This window comes from Panthera tigris, chromosome B1 (genome assembly GCF_018350195.1).
Source record: "Panthera tigris isolate Pti1 chromosome B1, P.tigris_Pti1_mat1.1, whole genome shotgun sequence".
In the NCBI taxonomy this organism is placed as follows: domain Eukaryota; kingdom Metazoa; phylum Chordata; class Mammalia; order Carnivora; family Felidae; genus Panthera; species Panthera tigris.
Genome location: NC_056663.1, coordinates 195,429,694 through 195,456,439, shown reverse-complemented (window position 1 = coordinate 195,456,439; position 26,746 = coordinate 195,429,694). Strand labels below are relative to the sequence as shown.

The following is a 26,746-nucleotide window of genomic DNA, read 5'->3' as shown; positions in this document are numbered from 1 at the left end:
ACACGGACTGGTGTCTTCGTGGGAGAGAAAGTAAGATTTTCTTCTGTTTTCACCGTCTCTTGAATACTGAGTTTCCAGGGGGCTTCTGAGTGGTATCAGTAATGTGGCTCTATATTGCCCCAAGCGCTGGATTTTGAGATTTTTACTTAAGACGACTGCGCACAGGGATGCCTGGGTGGCTCAGTCAGCGAAGTGTCCGACTTTCGCTCAGGTCATGAGCTCGAAGTTTTTGTGAGTTTGAGCTCCGTGTCAGGCTCTGTGCTGACAGTGTGGAGCCTGCTTGGGATTCTCTCTCTCTGTCTCTCTCTCTGTCTCTCTCTCTGTGTCTCTCTCTCTCTGTCTCCCTCTTTCTGCCCCTCTCCCACTTGCACTCTGTCTCTCTCTCTCTCTCAAAAATAAATAAGCATTAAAAAAAAAAAAGAAAGAAAGAACTTCTCGTAGGGTCCAAGAATTTTTCCTTTTTTTTATAGTAGACGCACAGTTTAGTTATTCATAATTTTTATCTTCTGTCACACTATCTTTGTAGGTACCAGGAAAGACACTTGCTTTTACTTTATTTCTATTAACTTTCCTCTTTAGCTCCAGCCCTCCACTCTTATTTCTCTCCTCCCCCAGGCATACTAAAATGCATTTAGTATCTACCTCCAATGATACATTGGTCTTTCCTTTAAATATGAAGTAGGGAGACTTGCCCCAGCTACTTTATTTTTTTTAATTTTATTCTTTTATTTTTTTAAGTTTACCTACTTATTTTGAGAGAGACAGAGAGAAAGAGGGAGAGAGAGAGAGCTGGGGAAGGGATACAGAAAGAGAGAGAGAGAGAGAGAGAGAGAGAGAGAGAGAGAGAGAATCCCAAACTCTGATAGTGCAGAGCCCAATGCGGGGCTCTAACTCATGAACCATGAGATCATGATCTGAGTTGAAGTCGGTTGCTTAACTGACTTAGCCACCCAAGAGCCCCAGTGGCTACTTTATTTAAAATATCATTCTAGGGGCCCCTGGGTGACTCAGTCGGCTAAGCTTCCGACTTCAGCTCAGATCATGATCTCACAGTTCGTGGGTTCGAGCCCCACATTGGGCCCTGTGTTGACAGCTCAGAGCCCGGACCCCGCTTCAGATTCTGCATCTCCCTCTCTGCCCCTCCCCTGCTATCTCTCTCTCTCTCTCTCGTTCTCTCTCTCTCAAAAGAAATAAACATTAAAAAATACTTTAAAATATCATTCTACACCCTACCCTTAACATATGTTCTGATTTTTTTCTTGCCTTTGTGGGTTTCCTTTTCTTAGCATAGGTCAACATCAAACCCACATATATTTTGCTTATGTATTTTTTTTTCTTCTCCCAATTGAATATAAGTTCCATATGTAAGGAATTTCTGTCTGTTTTCTTCAGTGCTGTGTCCCTAACTTCTGGCATAGTGCTTGCCACATTATAAGCACTCAATAACTATTTGTGAACTGAGTGAATGACTATATGAAATGGAGTTAGGAGTGGATATTATTCTGTTTTAGATTGTGTTTGGTCAATGCAGAATATATGGGGCTGGCCATGAAGAAATCTACAATGCCCTAATAACATCTAAACTCTTAAAAGTGAGGGTCAAGAGGGAGTAGTTGTTGAATTAATTCATCTTTGGACCCTGGGATGCAGCTATACCCAGGCTGGATCAAACTAAGACTGGAACCGAATGGTTATTAGTGTAACCTAAAACAAAAAGAGCATGAGATGTTCAAGCATTGCATCTTCTCTGAGGATTTGATAGTGAAAAGGTGTTTACGTGCTAATCTGGGGTATTTTATGTTGAGAATACTGTATTACATGGGTACCTTTGGCGGAGGGAGTAAGAGATAAATTGTCTATCAGTAGTTCCAGAGGGAAAAAACAAAGAAACAATACTTTTAATTGGGAGAAAATTCCAAGTGTAGACCAAAGACTACCCTAAAAACTATTGTTCTGTTCTCTTGGGGGACAGACACACGTCTGGTCAGCCATAGAATTCATGGGTGGGGCCAACCATTTACAGAGCAAAACCTGAGAAATTAAGAAATTATAAAGGAGCACTTGCCTCTCCTTCCTCTTATTTTCATAGAACAAAAGAATTGTCTGCTCTTCAGGAGGTCTACCAGGCTTTTGTTTCTTCTCTTTCAGGCTTCTCTTGCCACTTCCCTTGTAAGTGATTTATCTCGTTGGTATGGTTGGCCACAGTGTTAGAGCAGCATTTGTAGTTCTGTCCCTTTTTGCTTTCTTTTTGAGTGAGTCATTCTCAAGTGACACATTCTCAACTCATCTGTGGGGTACACATGCTTGAGAAATTGTAGTTCATGGGCCAGGGTCTATTTAAAAGGGGGAACATGTTAGGGGATTTAGTTGTGGCCATGGGTCAAGCAGCATTTTCTAATTCTACTTGTCAATCACAGAACTAATAGCATTATTTCCTTTTTTTTTTTTTTTTTTCTATTTCTTACTGGGTTCCAAACTCCAGAAAGAAAGGGTGATATTGATTGGCTTCCCAAAACACATACCGAAATAGATTTTGACCTAATGTAAAGAATTTTCTTTTTCTCTATTTGGGAGAGAAGGAAGGAGTTGCTTCATCAGGTGTGGAGACTGCCCATCACTAGAGGCCAAGATACTACCCATCCAGAAATTGTTAAATGAGTCTTTTCCCTAGGAAAGGATTTGACTTATTATGGGATTAATAATGATTCCTGCACTGATGCAGAACTTCAGAATTTGCAAAAGCCTTTAAGATTCATCATTTTCCTTAATATGAGATCATACTTATTTATTTTTATATTTATGTACCCAATTCATTTGCGATGATGTATTATTCTAATTTAGATGTTCAAGTGAGTCATCTTCAAAGTAGACCCTTGAGAATTTACTTGATTTTATGAAGCCATAAAAAAGAAAAACTTCTAAAACTGTAAATTAATAATAGACATTAGTTATTATTATCAACAGTGTTAATAGCACAAGGTTAAGTATGCTATCATTACTCAAAACTTTGGAGTATCCTCTTAGGGCCTATAGCATACTTTGATACGCTTCTTACAATGAAAAATTACTAATTTGGAGGACTTATTCCATTTGTATTTTAATTTCAAGTCTTCATGAGAAGTTATCTCTGTCCAAATGTTATAAATAAGGTGAGTGACCAAAAAAGGAAATATGATTTCAAGGAAGGAAATATGACTTCTAGTACATCCAGAAAGTTAATGTATTTTTTTAGTTTACTTGCATGATTTTGTTATTTTAGGGGCCAGCACTGTCTCTCATATGGCTTTACTAAAAGCATTGTAAAATGCATTTGGACCTAGGAAATAGTTTTCTGATGTATAGTGGTGGTAAAAAACAAGACCTACTTTGAATTTTGGCTTCACCATTTGTTATTTTTGGACCATTGCGAGTTGCTTAAGATACCTCTAAGCCTTGACTTCAAGGTAAAGTGACTCAAATAATACCTACTATCCAGATTTTGTAGTGATGACCACATAAAATTATATATAGAAAGTACCTGGGACACAGTAAGTGCTCAATAAATGGTACAAATCAATACACACATAACCTGGCATTCTCTCTGCCTCCTAGGGGATGTCTTAGCAAAGCACATTTTATTTTGATTAATATATTCTAGCGTCTTGATTACTGAAGTCAAAATCTACACAAAAGAATCATACCCTAGACACAGAAACGAATAACTCGCATTCAGGTAGCTGGTTTAGAACACTGTGTCGTTAAAATCATGCAAAGAATTCACTGGAGAATAGGTATCCAAATCTTTCAAAAGAGGTTGAGCTGTAGCATAATAATATAGGATCAACTTTCCCTGGAGCTAGGCTTTGTTCTTCCTGGTTCTCTCTTGCAGCCCTTCCCTATGGGATTCTGCTCTCTGTTTGCCTTCCATCTTGAATTGAACTCTGGCCAGACTCCAAACCTGAAGCTAATAGCCCCTGGAAACTCACCAAACCTTTTCTCACTGGAGGATTTTGGTCATCTCTTAACATTGGCTTCTCTTCTATTCCTTTGGGAGTAATGGTTTGGAGACCATGTTTCCTATTGTAGTACAAGTTTCTACACATGGTGTTAGAATATCTGAAAAGAAATATGACAGTTTGGGTCTTAACCTTATCGCCCCATGATCTTTAGCAGCAGTCAGTGTCTAACTTTGGGTTTCACCATTTAAGACTGGAAATACTTCCAAGAAGAAAGTATCTAGAAAGGGATGGGACATTAGAATGCTTAGAAAAATAATGATTATCATAACCTTGTAGTAGAAGTCCCCCTATGAAAGATGGATACATTCAGCATCAGAGAACCCATGGCTAATGGTAAGTCATCTCACTGAGTAAGAAAATCACAGTAACTATAGCAGAAGGGTGAATATTTATTTCATTTTACACAAAAATAAATCAAAATAAAGCAACTATTTAACCATTAACTCCTTCCTTAAAACCTCCTTTCCATAAGGATCTGCCCATTGTATCAAGTCTTGTTAAACAAACTGCTAATGGAAGAAAATCACTGATGATGTAAAGAATAAGTTTCTATTTACCTTTTTGTTTAGCATATTTACGTGATGATTCATTGCAAAAGGGATATTTCACTGCTGATAACAATAATGGTAGTAATGTTTCCCAGGCAAAGCATTCCATCCTGGGCATTCAAATCAGTGCTTGGAAATAGTTTATTATCCAACTACAAAAGAATTTCACTTTTTTTTTGTTTTTTCAGTTTTCAACACTACACTTGTCAGTTCTTTGGAGACCATTGCCAACAGAGAGAATGAACTTGACAACATTAAGTTTGGATGATTAGTAGATAGATTAGATGGAGAAATGGATAGACCGATGAAAGTAAAAGACTATGGTGTGAGGGTTAGAATAATAATTTTACTGTTAGAGAAATTGAAGTCAGCATCCTGGCTAATCCATTCCTGAGCTGCTCTAGATTTCAATGTTTTCTTCCATAAAATGTATGTAATAAATGGACTTACACCTAACATTGTTGTGAATAAAAAATAAAGCAATGCATATAAAACTTTTATTATTGTACTATCACATAGCAATTGTTCAACGAATGTGACCAATCTATCACCATCATTCCCATTCTCATCGCCATCATCTTCATCATCATCATCATCACCGTGATGATTCTCTTTCAGGTCCCCTTGCAGAATTAGCAGGAATATAGCAAAAATAACAACACTGGGTCTGCACCCTAGTACTTATTTGCTACATAACTACGTTCAAGTCACTTAATTATTTGGGTCATAAGACTTTTGCCTCAATCTTTTTGGACTGCTATAACAAAAATACCATAGACTGGGTGGGTTAAACATTAAACAATTATTTTTCACAGTTCTCGAGGCTGGAAAGCCCAAGATCAAGGTGTCAGCAGATTCAGTGTCTGATGAAGACCTACTTCATGGTTCATAGGAAGCTATCTTCTTGCTGTGTCCTCACACGGCAGAAAGGATGAAGGAGCTCTTTGCAGGGGCTCCACCATAATGAGCTAATGAGCTCCCAAATGCTATGCCACCACATGCCGTCACATTGGGGATGACGCTTCAACATGAATTTTGGAGAGACACAAACATTCAGTCCATTGGCTAGTTCCCATTTGAAAAAAATAGGACTGATGATAATGGTTAACACTCCGCACACTCTCTCAAACCACTCTTTGACATAACTGGTAACTGAATACAGATGAAGTCTACTTAGTCGTCTCTAGGTCTGATTTCCTGTTAATTTAGTCTTTTCTAAATGTACTTTTCTCTTTAATATAGTCACTTAAATAACCCTCTCAAAACTCAAATTTGACATGCTTAAAATGGCATATACTCTCCCTAAATCATACCCCATTTCCACACCTTTTCCTTATTTCCTACTTTTGTTAAGAGAATCCAAATTTACCAAGGAAATTAAGACAAAAACCCTTAAGAAAGCATCTGTTCCTTCCTCTCTCTTCTTCCCCACACCCCATCAGTCATGAAATTATGCTGATATTACCTTTGGAGTTTCTGCATTTACACTGTCCGTGCCCAAGGCTCTAGTCCAGAACTTAACTCTTTATGGATTAAACAGCTTAATTTCTCGTTTTCCTAAGTCTAGTTTTAGCACCTAACTGCCAGTAAAATGAGCTGCCACCACCACATCAGTCTGGGTCAAGAAATCACATATTCTAGCCGTGATGTTCCATAATGAGACTCTAATTGCAGAAAGGCTGATCATGTTTGTGTTGCTCACCATTAACCTCCAGTGTCGACCACAGTGCCCAGAAATATATACACATGCCTTGGTTGGACAAACAGTAGGGCTGATGATGTATGAGGTGGACAGACTAAAACTTGGGAAATCCAGTAAGAATAAGAAACTTCAAATCAGGAGATAGAAGTCTAGGTCAGTAGAAACCTCATAATCTGAAGATGTTTATTGTAGAATCTTTCCTCTGACGCTTGAGACACACACTTTAGTGAAGAAGACATCATTAATATCACTTGCTCATCTGAATACACCAAACCATGGGATTTTTTTAATGAAATTTATTGTCAAATTGGTTTCCATACAATACCCAGTGATCATCCCAACAGGTGTCCTCCTCAATGCCCATCACTCACCCTCCCTTCCCTCCCACTCCCCATCAACCCTCAGTTTATTCTCAGCTTTTAGGAGTCTCTTATGGTTTGGCTCCCTCCCTCTCTAACTTTTTTTTTCCCTTCCCCTCCCCATGGTCTTCTGTTAAGTTTCTCAGGATCCACATAAGAGTGAAAACATATGGTATCTGTCTTTCTCTGTAGGACTTATTTCACTTGGCACAACACTCTCCAGTTCCATCCACGTTGCTACAAAAGGCCAGATTTCATTCTTTCTCATTGCCAAGTAGTATTCCATTGTGTATATAAACCACAATTTCTTTACCCATTCATCACTTGATGGACGTTTAGGCTCTTTCCATAGTTTGGCTATGGTTGAAAGTACTGCTATAAACATTGGGGTACAAGTGCCCCTATGCACTTGTATCCCTTGGGAATTTACCCAAACCATGGGATTTTTAGGGCAAAGAGGTGTCTCTTCTTCCTCTTTGTGTCCCACAGAAAGCAAAATGTTGGGCACAGGGCAAATACTAAGCAAATCTGTTGTATTGAACAGAAATTATGAGTTACTTTTTAAACAGAAAGTACATGGTAACTATAATTTATCTGAAACATTGTGATTAAATTTCATTGGGCATTCAATACTTCAAACTGGTAATTTATTTGTCATGCAAATCAGTGAATGCATATTGTTTCAACAATACACTTGAAAAAGTCAAATCACCAAGGTAACTTGAAGGAATGTGATTATCAGCAGTGGTCTGGTGCATGGTTTCTTTTAGCACCTTCCAAAAGTCGGGGACCAGAATCTGTCACATCAAATGGGGAGATAATACATACAAACACACAACACACACACACACACACACACACACACACGGGGTAGAGGGAGAGAACTGGTCCTTTTTGTGTTTTTAGGCAACACAAAAGAAAAGAAAATGTAAAAAATGTGTTTGTAGAGTTGGCATTCTCCTGTGGAATTAAGAATTCTTCCTATAGCAAGCTAACTCATTGCACACTTCTGCTTAGAGAGAAAGTTAAACAAAAGAGAATGAATTTTAAAAGCTTTGCCTTTTGATTTATTTTTTTATCAGCTTAAAAAGACTAACTTACACAAAATAACATCACTGCAGAGGCTAATTGGCATTCTGCAGAGGTTATGAGGTTGTTGGGGTTTGTTTTCACCCATGTTGCTGTGTTACCCAGGACTGGGCCAGTGGGAACCAGAGACTCAGGTTAAAAGCCTGTCAAAAAAAGAGCGAGTAGGTATATGCATTGAAAACTCTGGACTGAAAGTGACCAGAAAAGCAGAACCCTCCACCTTCATTTATGAAATTAGGAAATTGCGTCCCTCTTTTTTTGGTCTGGACATTGATTCATGGAGACCCCAAAGAGAAAATCTAAGGTAGTAGAACTTCTTTTACGCAGTTTCTCATTTACAGTGATACTGAATTGGATGAGAAACTCCCAATGAGTTAGACACGTCTATGCACTCAGTATACCGGGAACAATGTAGAACACAGAGAACATGTCCCTATAAAAAGACTAATATGGACAAAAATCCAGAAGTTAGACTCGAGATCTCTAGTGTTGCCATTTTATTTACATCAACAATAATGGTAAATGAAAGTAGACTCTACTGGGCGAAATAAGACACTTTGCTGGATCTGACCACTGTGCAATTTCCCTCTCCTGGCCTGCAAGACCATGGAAAGTATAACTAATACAAGATACACAGTGCAGATCCCCTTAGATCTAACACAGGATTCATAGGCCATTCAGATAAACATGAAACAAACCCAAAGAAAAATACAGTGTATTTTAATAACAGTTCAAATTAAACCTGATGTTATCAAAATACAAATGAAAATAAAATACCAACTAGACCACATCAAGAACCATACGAAAGTAAAAAGGGATAAACAGGAAACAAATTCATTAATGGATTGATTCAACAACTGGCAATATTTGTTGACCATCTAGTACGCGCCCGATGCTTTTCTAGGCCACGGGTATAAAGAGACGACCCACATAGACAAATATCTCTCTCCTAAAGGGGCTAGTAGTCTACTGGAGAGAGACAAATAGGTCAAATATATGACTTCCCAATGGGTGGTGAGTGATGAGAAGGGAAATAATTGGGAGTGAGGAAAGTGAGTGTTGACAAGGTGACCTACCCCAGTGAGCCGTATATAGTCCAGATTCCAGGGACAAGGGGATGTCCGGGTACCTTGAGCTTCTTGCAAATACTGACATGGTCTGAGAAAAGGACAAGTGATAAGCCTTGGTGACCCCGAGGTAGTGAGCGAAGGTGAGGCTTCAGTGGGAACATAGGTCTTAAAAGGGGGATGCAGTCTTCCGAGGTCACTTACGACATGGAAGTGAAGAAAGGCATGTTCTGCTTTGATTTGTTTTCCCTAGAGTATAGGGGGGACTGAATTGCCTTCCTGACCCCTGGGCAAGCCAAACTTTGGTATTACCCCTGATTCTTCTTAGTGGAAACATGGATGGTAGAGCAGGGGTTATAACTGAAGAGCCAGAAGCACCATTTCCGACTTCTCTACAGCAGGTGGTGGCGGGGAGACCGGCAGAAGAGAGAGATTCTTCTTCTTCCTGCTTCTATCTTCAATTAGATTCAAATAAATTGATTTCAGTTTGAGTTTAGAAAACAGATGTAACGTTGGAAAAAAATGTACTTAGTGTTCTTCAGGCAGTCAAAGAGTGCATTAATTTATGAGTTAATACGATGGCACGTTAAGAGGCACACAAATAGATACAAAGGATAAGAGCCGGAGAAACTAAAGAGAAATAGAAGGATTTGACAAAATAAGGCCAGGTTATGGAAGATTTAAAATGCCACTGGGAATGCCCATATTATTCTTGGAATAGTATCGGGGAAAAATAAGTAAGGCAAAGTGGTGTCAATGAGGAGGAAGGTTATAATTAAATATCTTAGAGATGCTATGACGCCTATCTAAGAAAGCAAAGATAATTAACTTTAAAAAATGAACAGTCATCAGTATTCATTAAGATATTCAGGTAAAAATAGAATGGTACATAAAGATTTGCTTTATTACATGCTCACAATAAAAATTAAAAAACATGGGGCACCTGGGTGGCTCAGTCCGTTGAGTGTCCGACTTTGGCTCAGGTCATGATCTCACGGTCCATGAGTTTGAGCCCCGGGTCGGGCTCTGTGCTGACAGCTCAGAGCCTGGAGCCTGCTTCGGATTCTGTGTCTCCCTTTCTCTCTCTGCCCCTCCCCTGCTCACGCTCTGTCTCTCTCACAAAATAAATAAACATTTAAAAACAATTAAAAAACAAAATACGAAAAAAATCCATCAAAATGTCATAATCATATTAACATAGAGTCAAACTTTAGAAAAGCTGTTCAGTACTTCTGTGAATGAAATGGTAAAAGAAATCACTGTCATATGAGGATAGTTGTATAAATAGACATCCCTGAATGTATAATTAAATATACATAATTAAAAGGAGAGGGGCACTTGGGTGCCTCAGTCGGTTAAGCGTCCGACTCTTGATTTCAGCTCAGGTCCTGATCTTGCAGTTTGTGAGATCAAGCCCCATGTCATCGGGTTCCGCACTCACAGCACAGAGCCTGGTTGGGATTCTCTCTCTCCTACCTCTCTGCCCCTCCCCGCCTCTAAAAATAAATAAATAAGCCTTTAAGAAAACATTTTAATTAAAAGGAGAAAATATATACATATAATTAAGATGAAAAAATTTATACATATGAAATAAAAATACGCACAAAAATGTAAATTTCAAAGTATAAAATTCAAAATTATAAGCATATTTAACATATTTCATAATATACGTTATGCTATTCAATATATTGCATATTATATATGGAAAGATGATCACTAAAATTAACGTTTGGGGTACAAATGGATACAACCATTTGTGAAGCCGATTTGCTACTATATCAAAAGTCTTGCCTAGTTGTTAGGGCTGATGGTAAATACTTCACTCCCTTCTCTCTTCCCAGACACCGAAGACTTGTTCTTTCCTGCTTCTTCTGAAGACTTGTTCTTTCCTGCTTCTTCTTCTGTAGCCATAAGACCTGCTTTCACCAAATGGGAGCAGAAGCGCATCACTAGAATGTAGCATATTTTATTCCTTTATTATTATCATCATTTAATTAAAATAAACTTAAAAGCTAATTACAAAGGGGAAAGAAAAGTGGCTTGAGCCTTAAAATAAGGGTAATTATTGGAAATATCTGAAATACAAAATTGAGAATGCATAGCATGTGTGCAAGTTAGAAACAGCATATATGTTGCATAAAGACCATAGCTTAGGCAACCCTAAGATGAGGGTTTGCTTTTTGTTCACATTACTCATGTACTATTTGAGCTTGAATACATTATTTAGGCTTTCTAACCTCTATTTACTGCTCTAGGAAAGGGCAGAATATATATATATATACACACACACACACACAGACACATATATACACATTATATATGTATACATATATACATATATAAATATGTGTGTATATGTGTCTGTGTGTGTGTGTGTGTATATATACACACACACACATACACATACATAACTGTGCCAAAACGAAAAAAAAATAGCTCAGTAAAATAAGGTGTTTTTTTGTTTTGTTTTGTTTTTAATGTTTTATTTACTTTTAAGACAGAGAGAGACAGAGCATGAGCAGGGATGGGGCAGAGAGAAAGGGAGACACAGAATCTGAAGCAGGCTCCAGGCTCTGAGCTGTGAGCACAGAGTCCGACACGGGGCTCGAACTCAGGAACTGTGAGATCATGGCCTGAGCCGCAGTTGGATGCTTAACCAGCTGAGCCACCCAGGCGCCCCTAAAATAAGGTTTCGATAGTTAGAATTAATCTTATCTACATCTAACAAAATGGAAGGCGGGGCACCTTCAGTTAAGCCTCTGACTCTCGGTTTCAGCTCAGGTCACAATCTCATGAGTTTGTGGGTTCAAGCCACGCGTCAGGCTCTAGGCTGACAGCACATGGTGTGCTCAGGATTCTCTCTGCCCCTCTATTTACGCTCTTCCTCTGCTCACATGCTCCCTCTCAAAATAAAATAAATAAACTTTAAAATAAGAAATGGAAGGCTGAAATAACAGTGGCATCCGAAAGGCATGTTTTCTTTTCTATGAAAGAAATCTGAGGGATGGGCAGTCTAAGGCTGGTGTGGTCACTTTGATTCTTTTCTTTATTTATCCTCGGGCAGGTTTCCATGCTCAAGATTATTTCACAGTCCCAAGTGCATGTTAGAGCCCACATTCCATGTAGCAAGACAGAGGTCAGGGAGAAGACAAAAGGGGCCTCTTCCCAGGTAAATCAGTTTCCTAAAATATGGCTTTAATGCAAATTCCACACGATATATTTGCATGTGTCTCATTGGCCAGGACTGAATCCCCTCCAGGGCTGCTGTGTCCCATTCCTCCCGCTGAATCTCTCAGGCTTTCCAGCAGGGAGAAATTCTAAGTAGCTAAAGGGTGCAGGTGCATACCTTAGAGCAAAGCATGTGTAGTGTATATTACAAAGGAACGGGTTTTTTTTTTTACTCCTTTTCTTTCTTTCATATAATGGAAATTATATGTTCCATTTCCCCTTAAAGTAACCTCTTTGTGTCGTTAACCCACATCAACACTTCTCCTGCCTCAGGATGTGGGGGGCGGGGTGGTGGTGGTGAGTGTGTGTGTGTGTTGTATATGCATGTGCACAAAATATCCGGCTGTTTCTGAGACTGATCCTTCCTGAGAATGCTTCCCACCCAAACAACCCACCCTGTTGTCCCTGAGGGTCACCCCCACATCTTGCTTGGGGCTTTGAATGTGAAACACCTTCCTCCGGAACTGATTTTTCCCAAATCATGTCGGTGGAAATGGTACCCCTCATAAAAACGCTATCTCAGATTTCACTACCATTCCTGCGTCCTGTCCATTCTTGTGTCCACTAATCTTACACCTAACATTTTCCTTCTCTGTCCCCCTCAAAGAACTTCGTTTATATGCATTTACCTTGTGGATGCCTTCAGAATTGACATCACTTTATATTTAGGTGGGTTCACATCTGCACCCCCCTCCTCGTGTTGAGTTGAGTCATTGAGAAGAGGGATATTGTCCCCAACATTTCTGTTTTCTCTATGTGCATAGCAGAGGGCCTGGCATGTGAGTTGTTTGTTCACAGCATGATCTGTAAATGTAGGTTAACTAAAAAAAAAACAAAAACAAAAACAGTGGCTTTCAAACTTTCCAAGATAACTTCATCCAAAAATGTGTTTATTTTTTTACTGTAAAAATCAATTCAGAGCCATCAAATAAAATTTGTAAAACAGCAATATATGAGTTGGCTGGGGAGAACTCTCCCGCAGTATAAATTCTACAGTGGTAACATATTTATTTAGATTCATTTTTCTGAACAATTTTTACATGATTATAATCATACTTTATAAATAGTAGTTATCCTGCAGTTTCCCTTAATATGGGAGATACTTATAATTTATGACATCCTTTTCACAGAAATTCAGTTGAAATCCTATGCAATACTCCATTGAGTATATATACTATAATTGTTTAATTATTCCAATTTTGTTGGTCATTGGAGTTGTTTCAAATTTGTTACTATTATAAATAACTATGCTAAATGTTTTTGAATGTAATGGTATTTCCATATTTAAGATTATTTCTTTCAGATAGAATTTCAGAAATGTAATTGCTGGGTCTAAATTTAATAAGCTTGTATTACTTTATTAATACATATCTCTAAAAGGCTTTTCATAAATGTCGTACCAATTTTCCCTCCCACAGTTTATTTTACATCACCCTTGCCTCATTAAAAATGATGATGAAGAGGGTTACGATGATGATGTTAATGATGATGATTTAACGATTCTTTTACTGATTATTTACTAATTTTACTGATTATTTCCTGATTTTACAACTAAATGTAAGATTGTTAGCACCAAACTGTAAGACTCTAACCATAGCATATTTATTTTATTTATCAGTGTTTGGTTTATTTTATCAGTAGTAAAATGGGTCTGATTTATGTGAGAGGCAAAGTAGGAGGAAAAGAAAGAGGAAAAGTAGGAGAAAAGGAGAAGAATACATAAAATAAGGAGGTGTCTTGTGTTATCTTTCTTCCATCTTACTGAGTATTGATTATTCGTAAGCATTGGGACAAGTTTACCTTTTACCTATTATTTTTATCAGGAAATAATTGTCATTAAATAATCCCTTTAATGTATTTTATTATGACCATGACATTTAGAAACTTTGCATAGTACAATCCATTAACCTCTCTATGGAATACAAGGAATTCTTTAAGGATAACTTTGGTCTGTAAGATGCCACTAAATAAAACTTAAGAAAGCAATTTCATTTTTATTTTTTTATTTTTACTTCATTTCTTATTAAAATACATTTTAGTGCTTATTTATTCTTTGAGAATGAGAGAGAGCACGACCAAGGGAGGGACAGAGAGAGAGGAAGACACAGAATCTGAAGCAGGGTTCAGTCCCCGAGCTGTCAGCACAGAGCTCGACACAGGGCTCACACTCAGGTCTCAGACTCCGGGCTGGAACTCACGAACTATGACATCATGACGTGAGCAGAAGTCAGAGGCTTAACTGACTGAGCCACCCAGGACCCCTAGGAAGCAATTTCATTTTTAAATAATACCTTTCATTCTCCAAATATCTAAACTATTACCTAACAATTATTTTTTCAAGTTTATTTATTAGAGAGAGAGAGAGAGAGGAGGGGCAGAGAGAAAGAATCCCAAGCATTGCTGGGATTCTTGGGATCACTGGGATCTCTCAGCTGCCAGCAAGAGCTGGATGTAGGGCTGGAACTCACAAAGTACGAGATCGTGACGTGAGCCAAAATCAAGAGTCCCACGCTTAATCGATTCAGCCACCCAGGCGCCCCAACACTTATTTTGATAAAAGCAGGCTGATTAATCTGAAGATGAATGCCATTAATGTTACAAGCTCCAAAGCCATGCACATCCAAGTCTAGCTACTACAACTCTCCTCTTCTGAAGAAACAAGAGATTTGTACCTGTCCTCCTTTCCATCTGGATTCAGAGACTCAAAGACTCAGGAGAACTCCCATAAATGATCTGCTTATGACCTTCATCATTTCCTGTCCCAGTTTATAAACCTGGGTAAGCAGAATAACCTGTCCAAATCTGAGTGCGAAAGTTCTAACTACCTTTTGAAGTGCTATAAGAAACGAATGAGAAGATAGTTGAGAAGAAACAGAAAAGGAGAAACCGTGGGAAATATCAAAATGTGTCAAAATTCACGTGATCTTGAATTCCTGGCATGATTGATCCTGAATACTACTGGCCAAAAGGGAGTTGGCAAAATAAATATAAGGCCTGGGAAAACAGACTCGAATAGAGACTGAACTTTGAAGATCACCCAAAAGGTAAATTGTGAGGTCTAGGAGGTGGGAGGGCAAACTTCCTGTTTACCTAGACTTGATGTGGATTTGATTGTGCAGTGGTTCCCAAGCTTTCGTTTGGAATGGGGCTCTGGTCTCTGGCTGGAGGGTACAAAGGTGTGGTCTTGGATTGGAGAATTGGTAAAACTCACATGGAAGGAAGTTATGTCCTCAAGTTGTCAGAAACTCAGGGTAGAATTCCAGTTGCAGAAGGGACCTTGCTTGCCAACAAAATTGTGAGATAGGATTGGTCAGTGAAGTGGGCAAAGTGGGTTAGTAAGCTCACAGAGTAGCATGGGTGGGTTTCAGAAGCTAGTACAGAGTTGAGTGTGTGTCCAATCTCCAGTGCCACAGGGCATTAGCAGAGATTGACTGTCAATACCAAAGGCTTGCAAATGCTGTATGAGAAGGAACAGTATTGAGGAATTGCAAAAACCTTCATTTTTTTGTTGCGTTCTAAGAATTCAATCACTGGCTACTTTTAGGGTGGTATGAGTGGAAGATATCGAGAGGCTAAAGTTTTATAGCTATTTTTATAATATGGTATTTACTATGGACTGAAGTATGTCCCTCTAAAATTCACATGTAGAAGCCCTAACCCCCAGTGTGATGGTATTTGTATAATAGGCCTTTGGGAGATATTAGATTTATACACAGCCATTAGGGTGAGGCTTCTATGAAGGTGGGCCTGCCATGATGGGTTTAGTGTCCTTATAAGAGAGACACCAGAGAGCTTGCTTCCTCTGTCTCTTACTACCCTCCACCCCACAAAAACACAAGAACAGGTCATGGGGCACACAGCAAGATGGCAGCCACCTACAAGAAAAAAGAATAGCCTTCCAGAATCTTCCCATCTTGGCACCTTGATCTTGGACTTCCCAGTCTCTAGACCTGTAAGAAATTTATTTCTGGTGCTTAAGCCACCATTCTATGGTATTTTGTTATGGCACCCAAGCTAACAGAGTTTTGAATTACATATTTGACAAAGTATAGAACTTATTAATTTGGAGATTGTTTTCTCACAAGGAAAAACAACCATATAACTAGCTTTAAAAAAAAAGGAAAAGTTATTACCAGCATCACAGAAGTCCCTTTCACGTTCTCTTTCAGTCACCCCAACATTAACTATTCTCCTGACTTCTTCTCCATTGATTAGCTTTGACTGTTTTTTAAGTTCATGTAAAGGGAGTATAAAAGTCTCATTGATTTTGGTCAATGTTCAGGCTAGATTCAGGTTAGATTCATCGAAGTCCTCAGGTTCAATTGGAGTTTGGGTTTGGCTATTCGTTTGTTTGTTTCATTTTTGTGGCTCTGTAGTTCTCCAATACCTGAATACACCACAATTATTTACACATTCTACTTTTGGTGTGTATTTAAGTTGTTTCCGGAGCTACTATTATTTACTGAACTTCAATATTACTAATAGCCGTAAATGTAAAAGAATTATCCCAGTGGATATCTACCTGGGAATAGAATTGATGAGTAAAAGAGCATGACATATGCTTGGCCAGTAGAACTGGCCATATAACAAAGCAATTTCACCCATAATTATGAAATTGGTTACAGTATTTTTGCTTGCTTATTGTTTGTTTTTGTTTTTATTTTTTTAATGTTTATTTTTGAGAGAGAGAGAGAGACAGAGCATGAGCAGGGAAGGGGCAGAGAGAGGGGGAGACACAGAATCTGAAGCAGGCTCCAGGCTCTAAGCTGTCAGCACAGAGCCTGATGCGGGGTTCGAAGCCATAAGCCATGAGATCATGACCTGAGCTGAAGTTGGACGCTCAACTGACTGAGCCACCCAGGAGCTCCCTGTTTTTGTTTTTTGCGGATACTTTATATTAGACTGAAGAAGTTCTGTTTCAAGCAGACTGAAGAGAAAGAGGGAATAAAAATATGCACACTTAACTAATTTCCTCGGCCCAGAAATAACATATCAATTTTGCTCCATATTCTATTGGCTGCTAACATTTGGACAGACATGATGTGGGGCAAAAATACAGATAAGGGAAAATGGTCAACAAATTGGGTGTTAGAGACTAACAAGGATTATAGTATAAGTAAAATGACAGGCTGTTGGAGTGAGGAGTTGGGGAAGGCTGATAAGAAATCAGAAATGGGTTGAGTCAAATGATAGCTAATGAGGAAACAGTGAAGAATTTTGAATAGGGGAGTTACGTGATCAGAGCTGTATTTTTTTTTTTTGATTGATTTGATAGGCCTATTTTATATGAACTGAGACTGAGACAGAAAGAAGCAAATAACTTCCATATCTGCATAGTGTTTCTTAGGTGCCAACTCTGTTCCAGTCACTGTGATAGAAACTTGTACGAGCTATTTAAGCTCTGTAACAACCCCATGGACAGATACTATCTTTTTTTGTTTGTTTGTTTGTTTAGTAATGAGTCTTTTTAAATTTTTTTTAATGTTTATTTATTTTTGAGACAGAGAGAGACAGAGCATGAATGGGGGAGGATCACAGAGAGAGGGAGAGACAGAATCGGAAGCAGGCTCCAGGCTCCGAGCCATCAGCCCAGAGCCCGACGCGGGGCTCGAACTCACGGACCGTGAGATCATGACCTGAGCCGAAGTGGGGCACTTAACCGACTGAGCCACCCAGGCGCCCCTGTTTAGTAATGAGTCTTAACAAAGTAAAGCGTTCAGAAGCACATGGCTAGATTCTATCGTTGACAGTTAACTAAGATCTCATGACCAATGTCCAAAGGAGAAATAATTAAGAACCTACTTGCAGTGGTCATGTTGGGAATGAAAATGTGTAAGGAGGTGACAGCAACAGAGCAAAAATGAAAAAGAGCAGGACTGTCAGGTGGATTAGAAAATGGTTTTCCAGGTGCCCCGTTCAGTGATCTTTCCGTTTTACCACACATCCCCTTGGCAATTCCCGGTTCAGTTCCCATCCTATTGCTTTCTGATTCTAGAGTTGCAAACGGATTTATGTCAGTTGACTAGCAATTATTCAGAATGCACTTAGCCACTGAAATTTTCCTGTGGTCCGCGGGATTATGTTATGCTTATACAAGAAGCAATACGTTAGCACAGATGAGCCAAAAAAACAGGATAATAAAATCAGATTGGAAAGTGGTCAATGGAATAGTCCAGCTGTTCCATTAAAAAAAAAATCAGTGTTCTTTCTAAAGGACTTTTAATTCGATTTTTTTTCAATATTTATAAGGCAAAAATGTTTTTGATATATTGTTCAGAAGGCCAAAATTTATTTCTTGCTGTCTGGTAATAGGTTTGTGGATAATGCCTGCAGTTTCAGATAAAAGTTAAAATTTAAGTCAAGTATTTCGTATAATCCCCAGAAGATGAAGAATCAAGGGTTGATGTGTCTATATCAGAAAAATGAAAATTTCACTGCCCTCACTACTGTTTGGATAGAGATTCATAAACCCCCCCAAAATTGCAGCTGGCCATCATGCTCACAAATTTAAGTAGTGTTTCTTCTTTCTTCCACCTCTGGTCTTTCCAGTAACCTTGGGAAGTTATCAGGCACATATATTTTTTCCCATTTAGAAGATGAGGAAGGTGAGTCTCAGAGGAGTTAAAATTTGTCTCTCACTGTATGTATAATTGATCATGGGGATGCATTTCAGAACCTGCCTTGAAGGGCCTGGTCATTAAATTCGCTACATTCCAGCCTGGTATTTTGCATCCCTTGATGAGCTCTGTGCATTCTGGAATCCTGGTAATGGTAGGATTCCCTGCATGTGGGAATGTGCGTGCATGTCCTACGATGAAGGCAATAGAGCAGTTGTGAGTAAGGGAGAAAAAAATGAGCTAAAGGAAGATCTGAGTTTTAACCCAAGATCTAAATTCATGTCACTTTATCTAAAATGCAGGGAAATATGGTTTTGGCGAGCTGAACAATGGCCTCCAAACATTTCTGGGTCCCAATTCCAGGAACCAGTGGATGTTATCTTGTATGGCAACATAAAATTTGTAGATGTGATGAAGAATCTTAAGGAGGGGAGGTTGTCATGAATTATCCATGAAGTCTTTGATTCTAATTGCAATTATCCACATAAGAGGGAAATAAATTTTACTACAAGAGAACAAGGGGAACGAGGCAATGAGATCTCTGAAGCAAGATGTTTACACTGCTGGCTCCAAAGATGGAGGAAAGGGCCAAGAGTCAACAAGTTCAAAGAATACAGTCTGGAATCTAGAAAAGACAAAGATACACATTATCCCTTACAGGCTTAGGAGGGAGCATGGCCCTACTAACATCTTCATTTCAACTCAGCGAAACTGATTTCGAACTTCTGATCTCTAAAACTGGAAGAGAGGAAGTGTTATTGTTTTAAGCCACCAAGTTTATGACAATTTGTTACAGCAACCATAAGACACTAATTCTATGGCTTTGCAGGATTGTTAGTGGGGTAAAATGATCTCCTATAAGTAAATTCCAAGCAGGGGATGGGTGCCAGTGATGATAAACTAAATCCTCAAATTTCAGTCTAGCTGTCTCCTTCTCAGAGATCTAGACATAAACGAAACTAAAGATAAATAAATTCTCTTTATCACTATCTTCTTCCATAAAGTTCTTTCTCAATTGTCTACCCTTGAGAACTAAGAGATGTCATCAACAAACCTTAAGGGCTTTTTAAGATCTTTTTCAAAAAATCTTAAATGAAACTCAATCTATGTTGTCCATCCCACATTTCCCTTCTTTTGACTCTACCCTGACTCTATGAAACCTACCAAAGACAGAGTTACCTCCCAGGCCCTGCAGAACTCCCACAGAAGTCTGAGTTAGACAGGACAACCTCAGAAGAGGAACAGAACTTTGGACTATTCTCTCCTTCCCCTACACTGATCCGGAAGATTAGCCTACTGTATTGACTTATCTCTATCCTTGACCTGTATCAGATACATCCCATACATTCTCCCCATGAATGGAATGGCAGAAGATAGGAAGGAGGGAATTTGGGAGAAATCATGTGGCCACCTAAGAGAGTGGGAAACACCTAGCATAATGTCGACGTTCCTTAAGTGGCAATACTCATAACTTCCCTCTTTTGTATCTGCTTTCTATAAAATTCTTCTTGAGAACCAGATACATACTGTGAAGTTTAATTACCTTGAACTAGACTCTCTATGCTGCTGAAGTGTGCTAAGAGGATTAAAACTTGATTCCTTGATTCCATAGCTCCAAGAGGTGTTGTCCTTTCATAGGCAGACACATGTCTTGGTATTTCTGTGCTAATGCATGCCTGTTTTAGAACATAACTTGTCAACTAGAGTAACCCTGCTACCACACCCTACCAGATAGAATGAACCATACTTCTAGCAGTCTTTCTTTTTTCTATTAAGTTTATTTATTTATTTTGAAAGAGAAAAAGTGTGAGTGGGGAGGGGTGGGGAGAGAGAGAGAGAGAGAGAGAGAGAGAGAGAGAGAGAGAATCCCAACCAGGCTCCTCACTGTCAGCACAGAGCACGATGCAAGGCTCGAACTCACAAACCATGAGATCCTAACCTGTGCTGAAGTCCGATGTTTAAGTGACTGAACCACCAAGGTGCCCCCTAACAGTCTTTCTAAGCAAATTAACTGTGACCTTAACAAGTCTTTGGATACTTGGAATTGAAGAACCTCCTCCCATTGTCAGGATCAACCCCCACAATGGGATCACATTTCCCAGCTCCTTTCTTGTTACCATAGGTGTCCTATAACTTTAAGTTAAGTAGAACCACTAAGGTTCTTTGTGCTTCACAATGTGCCTTCTTCATTTTGCCAACTGGAGTTCCGATCTTTCAAAAATTTGGAATTTTAAAATTTTGTGTATTAACAACATTTGCCTTGGCATGAGATTTGAGGGAACATTGGCTTTAATTTCAGTCTCTCTTTGCTGGCTATGCAATACTGAACATATCCACTAATATTACAAAGTTTACCCTTGCTTTAATGTAAACAGTGGGAGCAGTACTAATTTCTTTGGTGGATATTGTTAGAAATATATGGGGCATCGTTCATGTGAGTACTTTGAAATGTCTAACACACTAAAATGGGTAATTGTCTTCCTCTTCCATTGCCAAAGAAACACCTGAAGGAAATTCTCCCTCTGCTAGATCTTATTTCTAGTATAACAACATGTTTGAAATCAATCAGGTACACTTTCTCTGTTCTTTCCTTTGCCTCATGGAGGCCCATATTGCTTTGAGTGCAACCCATTTGTTACCACTAAAACTAGAACTCTTGTTTTTTGGAATCACCTTTGTTGAAGTGAAGGTCACTCTCACAAGTGAAAATTTTAATTATCATGTGTTTGGTGTGACAATATTTCATATTTAACATTCTTCCCTTTGAGATGTGAGTTCGCTGTCCCCTTCCCTGGAATCTGGCCTCTCTGACCTGACCAATAGATCATCAGTGATGGAAACGGCCAGTTTTGGGTCCAGGCCTTAGGAAATGGTCAGTTTCCACTTCCTGCTTTTGGAGCACCCACTCTTAGAACACAGCTGTCATGCTGAGAGGAAACCACATGCAGAGGTGCTCTGGCCAACAGCTCTAGTTCAACAGCATCAACCACCAGAAACAGAAGTGTGTGCCCTCCAGCCATAGAGGAATCTTTCGCCTTGAACTGCCCAGGCTAACTGTGAAGGAGCAAATATGGACTGTTCTTTTTAAGCCCTGCCCAAACTGCAAACACATGAGAAAAATAAGCGATTATAATTATTTTAAGCCACTACATTTTGGACGTTTCTTTATATAGCGATAAAAATTTGCAGAAAAGATTTTACGAAAAAAGACTAAAACATCTGCCAACTCACTTTAGAAAGGAAGGCTTTCCTGTTACAATAATTGCCTGTGGTGCTCTGGGAGACAGAGGGGGCACCATTTAACAATTTCGTGTATTTATGTGTAAGACAGGGAGAATTACCTAAGTCAGGTGAAAAATATAGTGTTGGGATCAAAGAGGAGGATATATGTTCCAAAGTAAGGAAAAACTTACAAGAAAACACAATCAGGGTTCAGAACCAAGGGGTCGGCAAGTCAAAGAAAACCAGGCAACATGGAAGAATGTTAATGAAATCGGCTCGTTGCAATGTCACCAGAGTAAATAGCAGACACTGTTGGCTTTTGCCTACAGTACCTCTCGTACATGTTTCTCATGCCTAATGCTTCATGATGGCAAGGCAGGTCAGATTTATACAAAAAAACTTACCCAGATAACGTTCATGTTCAAGGTACATTATGGCATGCATATGCCAAGAATATCCATCGTGCTAGGCCCAACTTTGTGACTTTGCAGGAAGCAATTGCTCTTTACGGCACAACCTACATTTTTCAATAACACAGCAGGGATCTTGACCTATAAAAGTGTGCCCCAGAGCAAAATAGATTTACAGTAAAAGGACAAGATGTTGCACTCAGCAAAACAATAGCTACCGTTTCTAGAGTTATGGGCTGGACTGAAGTGCCAGATCAGTCAACCTACCATGGTGATAAAAAAAAAAAAAAAAGACTTACAAGAAATATTCATTGAGTAGATGAGGGATCAGAAGACAGAGTTAAAAATGTTTTGAATGCCTTGAGCCACTTGTTAAGCCACTTAACCCATTCTGAGGGCTTCCAAATCTAAATTTATTACGTAGAGACATATTTTTGCCAATCGCCCTGAATGATATTGACAGACAATGAGGACTGAGAGACAACAATCTCAATTTTGAATTCTTGTGGGCCGCGGGATTCAGTTACTTGGTGTCTGTGTGTCTTTAGCACATATCAAAAGTTGACAGAAATCCCTTCCCTTTCTTTCCCCATCCCCTGTCTGTGACAGATGCAGAGATGTACCTCTCGTATCGCTCTTCAAGAAAAAACTTGTTGATAGGCTGTGTGGATGCTGCCTCACTGGTACCTGCCAACTGTAACTCCTTCAGTTCTGCCTTAGAGTCTGAGCTCCGGTCACATTTTCCTTGACTGAGCAAGCTTGTCACACAAGGGCTGGGACAAACCCAGCACTCATCTGAAGAGCAGTCTTTGCTCCAGACCTCTCCACTGCACTGGCAAAGACGTCAAGATGCAGGTTTTCCCCATTATCCAAAAGCAGAGTGCTCCTTTGAAACCTTCCCTCAGCAGAAATGGCATAAAGTGAAGAAGCAAAACCCCCACCAAGCTCTGGCAGCTGGATACTGAGATGCTGAGTGTTGGTCCTGGGGAAGGAGCTGGGCAACATCACTCTGGCTTCTGGGATGCAGGCAGCATCTCTACGAGGGCTCATCTCCCTGCAAAAACAGTGCAGGACACAAAGTTTTCTTTTCAATTTTTTTTTTTTTGGAAAAACAAAAATCTTCTTTAAGATTTTTGTACCCAGAAATGGGTACAAATGCAGGGCTTCTGTAAAAGAGAAGACACATGGTGTGAACTTCTGGGACGTGGGACACCTGCGTCTACCTCCCATCCTAAAGTTGGCATCACGTGGGCATCCCTGCAAGGTAGGCGCATTTCTTCTCAGGTGCTCCTCCCCGGTGAATCTTTTGTGCTCCTAAATCCATTTCAGCATTAGCTTTCCAAAGAGCCCAACTTGCAGACCTTTTTCTTCAACTTCCTGAACAGTTTAAACTTAAAGCTCTCAGAAAGGCCAAGAAAGGTAGTCATGCACCTAGAAAGGCATCTTGCGAAGGATGTTGAGGAAGGCATCTGCATGATGGGCTATCATGAAGAATTGGTCAGCTGGTGGGGAGAGCATCCATGTCTGCAGATGGCTCAGCTTAGGATTTCAGAACCCAAGCAGGGTAATGAGAGCATCCGCTTGAACGAATGTCCTTGTGTTGGAGCACAAGTAGGATAAGGGAAGGGTCCATGCTGAGTGAGGTAGTGGAGAGTGAGAAGTCCTGTGTAGGGGGACCAGAGTCAAGGGGAGTGAGGAGGGCATCCATGTGGATGGGCATACCAGCTCAGGAACACAGAGCCCAAGCAGGGTGAGAACAGAGTGCTAGCTGGCATAGCAGGTGTGGGAATTCAGAGCCTGAGGAAGGTAAGGACGTACCCACACAGCGTGCAGACTGATGAGGTGAGGAGGCTATCTACACATGAGCGGCCTTGGGCAGAGCAGAAGTGCTGAGCAGGTTAAATAAACTGTCCACGCAGGCAAGGCAGTAGCAATGGCAATGTGAGATTGGTGGTCTAGATGGAAATTGACTAGACAAATATGTATATTAAGGAAAGGAAGAGCTTCACTATCAGAGAAACAGTTTACAAATATGGAAAGAAAAAAAGTAGACTAAGCCCTAGGTTGTTAGAGAGCAATCATTAGATGAGAAATATTGGTGTTAACTCTTGCATTTATTAATTTCCAGATAGCTCTGTGTGTATGATTGCGGGCATCTCATAGATCTAAATAGGCATCTATCATATACACACACATGCTCAAATATCTATCAACTATCTATCTATCTATCTATTATCTGTCTATCTATCTATCTATCTATCTATCTATCTATCATCTATCTATCGAGGGAGAGAGAAACACAAATGTATCTTAACTCTGTCCACTAAAAAGCCTACACAAATGTTTCCAGTCCTACATGCTCTCCTAAAATGCCGCCATTCTCTCATTAATAAAAAAAAAAATGGAGTCTTCTTCTCCTCGTTTTGAAATTATATAGGGCTTTGTGGTTGCTTCAACAAAGAAAATTTCTGAGTTCAAAGGCTAGGACATAAATGGGAGTACAGTTTCCACCTGGCATTCTGTTTCTTGAGATGCTCACCCTTCAAACCCAGCTACTATGTTGTGAGAGGTTTGGACCTCATGGGGAGCTCACTAGTAGGTGTTCTGCCTGATAGCCCCAGCTAATGTTGCAGTCCGTAGTCCCCATCAGCCACTCTACATGTAAGTGAGTAAACTTCAGATGACTTTGAACCTGCTTAGCTGACACCCAGTGGAGCGGAGAGATGCTGTGCCTACCCAACCCTGTCCAGAGTACATATTTGTGGGCAAAATAAATGTGATTTTTTTTAAACTGACTTTGGGGATGGTGCATTACGAAGCAATACATAACTGAAACAGTTGTCAAACATTCTGTTTTGACAGTTTTTTTTTTTCCTTTGAGATCCCTTTTATATATCCAATAAAATATTGGCACAGGGGGAATGGCTTCAGGTGAGGTTAAAGAGTTAAGAAAAGATTTGGGGGGCATGTGAAATCTTTGTCATTTTATTTTAAAGGCAATGAAATGATTGGAATGCCATTTTCGAAACGTCGCCTCCAGCTATAGAAGAGAAAGTGTATTGGAATGATGAGAAAAGCAGAGCCTAGTTAGAAGCCCAGCGAGGTAGTCTTATCAAGAACTGACCGTGGCTTGAACCAGAGTGATGGAAATCCAGTCCAGATGGAAATATGTAAAAAGGTGGTCTGTAAGGATTTGAAGGCTATTGTGAATATCATAGCCAGTATCATAATTGAACACCATATTCATACTGCTTTTTCACATACAGGTGTATGCTGTTCATCCACTGATCTATAGACAAAAGTTCACCTTCAACTTCAGACTGTAATAGAATTAAAAATGTCATGATTAGCAGGACAAAGATCATTGCTATCAACTGGTACTAATCATCTCTAGCCTAATAGAAAGACCAATAGAATACATGTCTATAAAACTGAATGCTACTCTGTTTTTACCGCTTAATATCTCTAAGTCCGAATTTCTGCACTCTAAGTCCGAATTTCTGCACTGCAAAAAAAAATGCTATTTGCCTTTTAGGTAAAGGTTAAGTAAATTCTCTAAACAGCCTGAGCTGGTGCCTGGAACAGAGTCAATACTCATTATATGTCAACTGGATCTGAATTTTAGGAGCTCTGAGTAAAAGTCAGAATATATGATTGGAAGGTATAGGTCCTGGCTTCATATGTGTACCTGATGTTCATTCCAACTCTGCTCTGCTAACCTTCCAGTCAACAGCCCATGAGGACCTCAGTAAGACTGCAGGAGGTCAATTGAGCAGACGTCACTGGGACGCTTGAGGCCACCAAGCAACGATGATGGAGCTAGAGCTGATGTTAACAGAAGAGAGATACCCCCCATCGTAATCCTTTCTTCAGGCACAAAATGATTTTATTTCAAGGCTGAGGCTTGCTTGCACTGCCCGTCTAGGGTGACCCTCCCACACACCCTGGCCCATCAGGCAAGAGATGAAAAGTTAATCCATCACCATATCCGCAGCCTCTGGCCAAGAGCCTCCTGAAAATCCTCGCCTGGTTGCTTTGCAGATATGGGGACACCTCCAGAGATAAACTGCAGAGGCTCCCAGGAAAATAATTAATATGTAAACCTGTTCCGTGGAGGACAGATAGGACTTCATGCTATCCACTTACGTTCCTCAACCCTAGAATAAGCTATTTAGAAAATCGGGGGAAGAGGTAGCTATCTCTCCCAGATTATGCTGAAAACTTTACCATAAATCATAATACCTGAAACATACCTCTGAACTCACCTGGAAGATGGATGATGGCAGATTTGCCTTTTCCTCTAGGGCAAGTGAAAGGTGGCACAATTTTAGCTCAAGGAATTGAAAAGAGCACCCAAGCCTAACTCTATGTGAAGGTTGGCAAAAGCTTCCAAGGTATCATTTGCTAGATTATTTCTAGCCTGAGTTATTAATTTATTTAATCACTTACTTATTTACTACTTTGCAGTCTCTTAGCTAGAACTGGAGGACATAAAATAGATGTCAG

At 39.6% G+C, this 26,746-nt stretch overlaps 1 long non-coding RNA gene across 1 annotated transcript; it reads left to right on the top strand.

The window, feature by feature from the left end:
• Nucleotides 1-14,648: 14,648 nt before the first annotated feature.
• LOC122237778 lies at nucleotides 14,649-25,585 on the top strand. The gene is made up of 3 exons (XR_006216421.1): nucleotides 14,649-15,035; nucleotides 22,850-23,504; nucleotides 25,237-25,585. It is a non-coding gene; the product is annotated as an uncharacterized LOC122237778 (long non-coding RNA).
• The last annotated feature ends 1,161 nt before the right edge of the window (nucleotides 25,586-26,746 follow it).